Below are 8,156 nucleotides of genomic sequence, written 5' to 3' on the forward strand. Positions count from 1 at the left end.
TCTTGATTTTTTTTTTTTTTAAGTTATTCTTTTGAACAAGTTTACAGCTGCCGTGTGTACGCGTTTATGAAGGTAGGCCGGAGTCGTGCATTGCTGCTTTGCTGCCCTGCGTGGCCGAAGGTACGCGGGGGGGCGGGCAGGGGCGGCGGGTACCGCCGTCCCCGCGGGGGTCCCGGCTCGCGTCCCTCTGCCCCCGCCCCGGCGCTGCGCTGCCTCCCCTGTTTCGCCCCAGCAGCTGCGTTGCCTGCGTCAACCCGCATCTTTTTTTTTTTTCCACCCTCCCTGGGAACCTTTTCCAGAGGATGTGACAGAGCTGCTCTTTCAAGAAGGGCTTTTTTCCCCATCTTGTGGGTTTTTTTCTTGTTTCATCCCTAGAAATGCTCCCTCCCACCCCTCTTCCCCTTTGCCACAGGCGGAGGGTGCCGGCAGCTTGGGTTTTGGGGGGATGCAGTGCGCCCCGCGCACGCTCACCCCGGGACATTGCAAGCGGGACGGAACAGGCATTGCTGTCGGGGACACGGGGACCCTCGGGTGGCAAAGAGAGGTGAAAACCGTCCCGTCCCATCCCAGTGCTGCGCTGGGGCTCTGCCGGCTCTGCAAGCAGCTGCCTAGCTTTTTCCCAGYGCTTCATCAAGGAGGGAGGAAAAGTCACCGGTTAACGGCCGCGCCGCGTCCCCGGAGAGGGCCCAGCTCGGGCCGGCGGCAGCACTGCCAGCCTTTCCCTTTTGCAACCAGCCGCGCGGCAGCAAGGCCGGCGTCACGGGGAGATTGCAGGGGTCCGGGGCCACCGCGGAGCCCCTTGCTGCTCCCCGCCTCCGAGAGGCGCTCGCCGCCTTCCGTCTCCGGCCGAGAGCGGCTCGCTGGCGCCCGGCGCCCTGGGTGTTTGCCTGGTGCATCTTGCCCGCTCTTTGCAGAGGGACGATGCCGACTTCAAAAAAAGGGGGGGAAAAAGAAGCCCCATCTAAGCCGCTCCTTTCGCCTTACCTTCCTCGTGCTCCGAGTTTGTTTTTTTAGCAGTGGTACAGCCCCCCCCCCCCGTTGCGTTGCATCGGGTTGGGGGCTTTTGCAGAGGTACAGACACCCCCCCCCCCCCAATTCCCCCGCTCGCCAGGGTGGTGCTGAGCCCCGTCCTGTGTCCCGCGCCCCGCGCTCCGGCTCTGGGCCCCTCGCAGCACCCTCGCCAAGGGGGGGGGGGGGGGCGAGCCGCTGCCCCCTTCTAGCATCCCCAGACGAGCACCACGGCTTGTTTCGGGTTAAAACGAGCCTCCGTGCGGGCAGCCTGGCGCCCTCCCCTCTCCTCCTTACGCTCCCACGCGTTGCTAGCCGCCATCCTGGCTCAGAAGAGCACTCTCTCTATATATATATTATATATATATAAAATAAATCTATAAATATAAAGGAGGGGTTTGGTTTTTTTTTTGTTTGTTTGTTTTTCTTTTTAACACGTGCACAGGTTGGGATAGTCACACGGCTCCGAGCCGTCCCGTCATTCCTCTTCCCCGGCCGTCCCTGCAACGGCCGGGGATTTCACGCGAAACGCGCCCGGTCTGATACTCAGGGGTGTAAACTCGCTTCATCCTCCCACCCCCCCCCCGCGGCCTGGCCTGCTTTCGCGGGGCCGCGTGCGGTGCACGGTGCTGCCGGCGCCTCTCCCCGGCCGCCGCAGGCGCCTGCCTCGGTTTTGCCGGTTTTGCATTTTAGGAAATCCTGCGGCCGTTACCTCAAGCGCGCGTCCAGCCTCGGGGGGAGAGGGAAGGGCCAAGGACCAAACGCAGCGTGCGGCAGAACTGTATGTCTGTATATATTGAGATATATATATACTGGTTTTGAACCTACGAACCCGAGTTGTTCTTTTGGGATCCTTCCGGCTCTGTTCCCTGTTGCTTTGTCCTCTCACGGCGTTATTGCGAGCGGGGGCACGTCCCAAAAAGCGTAGGACCCCTCTCTGTAAGCAAAGGCGTTTTTCTGGTATCTCTCATTGACATCCCGAAGGAATCGCTCAGTTTTCCGCGTTGTCCTGTCTTTGGGTTTGGTTTTGGTTTTTTTTTTTCCCCCCTTTTTCGATGATGATGATGATGATGACGAGTTTTTTGCAGAATAGCTAGTACGGGCCGAGCGCGGGGGGCCGGGAGCGGGGGGCTGGGGCAGGGCTGCCGGGAGGGGAGCAGCCGCGGGGAAGGAATTGAATTAAACCAAAGGGTTTCTTTGCTTTGTTTACACGACCGTCCAGTGTCGCCGGTTAAGAGAAAAGTTCCTATATCTAGGTTTTTGTCCTGGAAGTTAGAGAGGAGCCAGATTTTGGGGGGGGGGGGGGGTCGAGTCCTGGTGCCCCCCAAGCCTCCGGCGCTGGGCTTGCCGAGCCTGGCCGCAGCGCGAGGGCAGGACGAGCCCCCGAAAACGCGGAGCCGCAGCCCCCCGCGGAGCCGTTCCCGGGATGCCGTCCCTGTTGCAGCCCCCCCGGTGCCAGGGCTCCGGCGGCGGCGGGGCTTCGTCCCCATCCCGCTCGCCGCTGCGGCCTCTTCCCRGGGCGGCGGGGGCAGAAGCGCTAGGTTTGCCGCCACTTTTTTTTTTTTTCCTTTTTCCCTTTCTTTTCCCCCCCCGCTCCGGTTTTATTTTCGCCCTGCTCCCGGGTGGCGGTCGGGGCGGGCAGGTGATGGGCACGGGGGGCGCGAGGAGGGCTGCGGGGAGGAGGGGGCGCGGGGCGGCGAGGCCGTGCGCGGACGCGTCCCGGCTCCCCCGCCGCTGCCGCCGCCGCCGCGGCCCTCGCGCTGTATAAAGGAAATAGCGTTGCTGTGTATTTGTACTCTGAACTTCCGTGTGTCTGCTTTGGCAGACGGTAAACCCTTGTACAGTAGGTCTAGCTGCATGTAATCTGTATGGACAATGGCATTATAAAATGCAATAAAATAAATTACCTATCATGCTGCTGTGCTGGCTGTTTTCTTACGGTTAGTGATAAACTCTGTATTTGCARCCCTCCCAGGCGCTTCCGCAGCGAGGGAGCCGCGGTCATCCAAGGGAGAAGTCACTTGCTGTGGTTGTTCAGCATCGGGGCAGCTTTAGGGTTACGCTGCTCCTTGTAATTTAGGTCCCTTCCCAGGCCGGACAGCTTGCTCCTTCCRGCACCGCCCGCTGCACCCGGGAGAGCAGCCTGCAGGTGGGAGCGCTGGGCTGGCCAGCTCCGCGGGGTCGCTCTGCGCCCCGACGTGCTCGCTGGCGCTGCTGGCGGCATCAGCGGCATGGTGCCTGCACGCCGCGGCCCCGGGGACAAGGAGCCRCGTGGTCCCRGGTGCAAGGAGCTGCACGGTCCCAGGGTCCAGGAACCACGTGGTCCCAGGTGCAAGAAACCACGTGGTCCCGGGTGCAAGGAGCTGCATGGTCCCAGGTGCAAGGAGCTGCGCAGCCCCGGGTGCAAGAAACCGTGTGGTCCCGAGTGCACGGAGCTGCACGATCCCGGGGGCCAGGAGCCACGTGGTCCTGGGTGCAAGGAGCTGCACATTTCGGGTGCCAGGAGTTGCTCGGCTCTTCTGTGAGCTTAATCCCCCCTGGCCTCAGGAGGGCAGGGGCACCAAACGGGGAGCCGGCTCGTTCAGGGTCACGCGGGCGATCAGGGACGAGGTGGGAATAAGGCCCAGGTGCTCAGAGTCCGTCTCCAGCACTGTTTTCCCTCRCGGTTTCCCCAGGTTTCCCCATCTCCGAAACCTGGAGGTGCCTGGATTTGGGGTGCTCCATACRGACCCAGGTGGAATACAGGGATGTTTTAGCAGGGGCAGGGAGCCGGTCTGGGCTCCCTGGGCAGCAGGGGCTGAGAGACCTCCGCTGCCCTCCCCAGGAAGCAGTCAGAATAAGCCTGAAAAGCGAGATTGGAAAATAACCTCCTTCCTGAGACTTGATTATAAAAATATCTTATTAGGCCTCCGGTTTGGTCTCCGCGATGGATGTGCTGGTTCCTGGGCAGAGCTGTGCTAGCGCCCCGCGGGAACCCTGGTGTGTGCTGGCAGGTGCCAGCAGTCTGCCTGGGATGGGATGGAACGGGATGGGACAGGATGGGATGGGTGGGAAGAAAGCCCCCAGAAAGCCACAGTGGCAGCTCAGGCAGGAGCATCCTGCCTCCTCCTCCTCTTCCTCACCCCACACACCAAATAGCCCCTGCTCATCCTGCTGATATGGGGAAGGGTTTTTGCAGACTCCAAAGGTGAGTTGCTGGATGTTTATTGGAAGTACCTTGCTGTAGATCTGTCTCTATAAAAAGCGATAATCACAAATTCGTAAGTAAGATGGCTTTTGCCACTGCCCTTGGGGCATTTTTCTCCCATCCTGGTCTTCTTTTTTTCTTTTTTTCTTCTTAAGGCTAGTTCTGCAACRAAGCATCTTCATCGGCAGGGGAGCGTGTTTAATAAGCGAACATGCTTGTTCTTTTGAGGCCTCCTAATTCAGCAGCAACGGCAGAGGCCCATCGGCACCCGCCTCGGCTGCAGCCGCCGGCGCTGCCCCGGGCCGGGGGCACCCGGAGGAGCCGCCCACGGGAGACGCGGAGCCGTGCAGCCCGCGGCGCTGCCCCCGCGCCAGCCCGCTCCCTCCGGCCCGAGGGCCAGCAGCCGCGGCTGGGGCTGGAGGGCTTTCGAGAGAGCTCGGTGCGGCGCGGCTCCAAAATCGGGGCCAGATCTGCCGCTTCGGCAGCCGCCCCTGCAAGCAAAAAGCGGTGGCAGCAGCAGTGCGATTGCGGCATTTCCCTCGGGGCGATCGGCTCGGCGGAGGAACGAGCCTCGCTGTGCTGACCTGAAGACCCGCTGCCTTCTCCTGCCTGCCCTTCCCGGCTCCGCATCCCAGCCGGGGGGTCCCAGGGGGGCCGGGAGCACGTAGCAGGGGGGTGCACGGCCCCGCGGCACTGCGGTTTTGCAGCCCCGCAGCCCGGCTCGCCCCCAGCCGCGCGCAGCCCCTGCCAGTACTAACAGACTGTCGCATCCCCTTCCCTCCCTGCCTCCGTCTYGGCCAAACCGCCTTAATCTTTTTTCCAGCGGCCCTTTTCCAGGGCTCTCGGAGCTGCAGCCAGCTCACCGGAGTCCTCCCGCGGCGCCGAACCCGCCTCTGCCAGTGGGGGTCTGGGAGCCCCTCACCACCCCCCCCGGGAGCCGACGGGCGCCCCGGGCGCGAGGGTCCTGCGGGAGGCTCGGCATCCCAGCGCCCATCCCGCTCGGGCTCTGCCGGCTCCCGCGGCCGGGGGCGGCACAGGGCTCGGCCGCGCGGCGCAGCGGGTTGGGGGGGGGGGGGGGGGCCCCCCTGTGATCGATTTAACACTTGGAGAAAGAGCTTTTAACTGTTAAACCATGAACTTATTTCCTCCCCCCCCCTTTTTTTTTTATTTTTTGCTGTGGACACGAACGCTTTCTTGGTTTGATTGCTAAACCAGTACGGAGCTGAGCAAAGAGACCAGGCCGGGCCCCCCCCCCCGGCCAGCTCCGTCCCTCCACTCCAATGCCACCTGGGTCCAGAGCTGCTCCGGGCACTAAGGAAACGGCAGCAGGAGGCACCGAGSCCTCTCCTCCCTGCCTAGGTGCTTGTCGTCCCTCCTGGATGCTCACGAGGCCGCGTCCCGGAGGACACCGCGTCCTGGAGTATGCCGTGTCCCGGAGGATGCCACATCCTGGAGGATGCCGCATCCCATAGGATACCACATCCCAGAGGAYGCCGCACTCCCTTCCTGCCAGGCTGACACTTTGCACCGAATCCGCAGGGTTCCCATGCGGGAGTCGCTGCCCGGTGCGGCCACCTCCGGGCCGGCRAGGGGACGTGCTCCTGCGAGCCCCCAGTGCTCGTTTTATCCGGACCTCTGCAGGCACCTCCAGGTCACCGCCATGCCGGAGCTGTTCTCCCAAYGCCTTTCCCCGCGGTCGCTCACTTAAAAGGTTAAGCCGCTGTCGCAGATGAACGCAAGCTGCCATCGAGGATGCTTCCTTCGTTGCTTGGACGCCACGCTTATTTTTCGGGAGCGTCATTGCTCCCTGTGAGTTCACATCCAGACACGAGGTAATTCCTTGTGGATCGCTGCTGAGCAGCACAGGAGGACGCTCAGCCTCCGCTTGCTTTGGTGCTTGCGGATGGCGCTGCAGCAATGCATCCGTGTGTGCGTGCGCGCAGACGGGCACTCGCACCGCTGCAGGAGGCACCAGGCGTTCGACTAGTTAAAAAGCACACGAAAAGGAGGGAGCGTTTGGGGCTTTTACTGAGCATTAAGGAATTGCAAACGCCGGGGTGAGGAAGGGCCGAGGCCGAAGGGTTGCAGCTCTGCTCCCCGCTCTGCTGGTGCCTTGGGGGGGGGGACGCCGGTTCATTTTGCCGTCCCTCCCTGAGGACCAGCCTCAGAGGAAAGGGCCCCGGGACGGCGCGGCGCATCCCAGCACGGAGCCAGGGGCGCCCACCGGAGCCGCTAGCGGGCAGCAGCTCCGCGACGGCCGCCCACCTCGCGCTCCCGCTGCGCGCAGCCAGGAGCTTTGCCCCACGCTGGGGTCGCTCTTTTGCACCGGTATCGGCCCTTCGGCTTGCGCGCTCCTCAGGGAACCGGGGGCTGCCGCCTCCTGCGGGGGGCACGTGCCCACCCGGTGTTTGCAATCATCGCGGGTAGATAGGATAGAAACGATTTGCTACAAGCACAGATTGAGAATTCCCTTCGAGTGCATGGCACTGATTTTTTCCTCCGTGCCACCCTGCAGCGATGCATTCCCTGCAGAGCGGGGAGCCCATCGCGTCCGCAGCAGCGCGCTGCGGGGCAAAAGGGGGGGGGGGGTTTTCAGGGGCAAAACGGATCCTGCTTGTGCCACCTCGCGTGGATGCAGAGTTAAGGGCAGAGTTAAGGGCAGAGTTAAGGGCAGTCTCGCAGGGCCGGTAGCGAGGGTCGAAGCGGGGCTGCTTCGCCCGAGGACAGGCTGCAGGGTCCGGGCTGCGGCTGCTCGCGTGAGAAACGATAGGAATAACTGTGGCTCTAGTAGCCAGGAGGAAGACGACTAAGAGCAGGCGAAGCGTGAGACGGGTGGATGGAAACGCCTCCTTTTGCCACCCCTCCCTCTGCAAAAGCCACAGCTCTTGCGAATCTGCAAAGAAACCCATAAAATTAACTGAGGGCCCCAAGCCGCCTGCCAGCGCGGCCCCGGCAGGCAGGACAAAGCGGGTTTTGTTGGGGACCGTGAACACGCCGCGGCTCGCTGGGCTGGCCGGACCCTGGCCGCGGGGCAGGGAGGTGGGGAAGGGCCGGGGGCGCTGGCGGAGGAGCCGTGGAGCGGGCTCTTTCCAAGGCAGCCCTTGCCCTGAGCGGGAGGCAGACCCCTGGATCGGCTTTCCCGAGCCTGCCCTGCAAGCGCGGACGTGGCTGGGGGAAGCAACGGCAGCCCCGGCTCCATGCAGCGCCGGGCGYCGCGGATCGGCCGCGAGCCTGCCCCAGCCGCGGGGCTGCTCCGGCGTGCGCCGTGCCGCTGCCTGGCCTCGCACATGCTTCTGCCTCCTCCCTGCTGAAAAGCGGAGATTGCACAGCAAGCCCCCGGGGAGGGGAGGGGGGAAGTCTTTAATTTTTCCATCTTCCAAAGACGAATATTCATGGGGCCCTGTTTTTTTTTTTTTTTAAATGTCCATTTCCTTTTTTTWTTATTATTATTATTTACAGAAATAGCTCGTGACTCATCAAAATCTTTTAGCAGAAAATATAAAACAGTGGGGTCATTCAGCGAGAACCCAGAGAGCGAGCTCCCCTCCTCCCTGCCCGAGCAGACGGGGCCGAGGAGCTTATTTTGTTTAGCGATATTTCGTGCGCGCCCAGTGCCGGGTAATTATGCTGCCCGGATCAGGGGGTTATGGCTTGGGCCCCAAGCAAACACGGCTCCGTCTGCACGGCCCAGCTCCGCGCCGAGGCACGGCCCAAATGTACGGCCCCATTCATGGCAGGTTAACCGCGCCGGGAAGCTGGGGGGGGGTTTGTTGTTGTTGTTTTCGGATTGCCTGCATTTGCTCCTTATTTATTTATTTTTCCTTGCGAAACGGCACAGAGTTCGCCGATGGAGAGACGCCGGGCAAGTTGCAAAACCCCGCTTTGAACTGCAAAGTCGAGGCTTAGCGCTAAAATCCTCGCCGGAGTCAGGGGTTGTTTTTTTTCCAGCTGGCGAAAATCT

The sequence above is a fragment of the Apteryx rowi genome, unplaced genomic scaffold, assembly GCF_003343035.1.
Source record: "Apteryx rowi isolate R43461 unplaced genomic scaffold, aptRow1 scaffold_132, whole genome shotgun sequence".
Classification (NCBI taxonomy): Eukaryota; Metazoa; Chordata; class Aves; order Apterygiformes; family Apterygidae; genus Apteryx; species Apteryx rowi.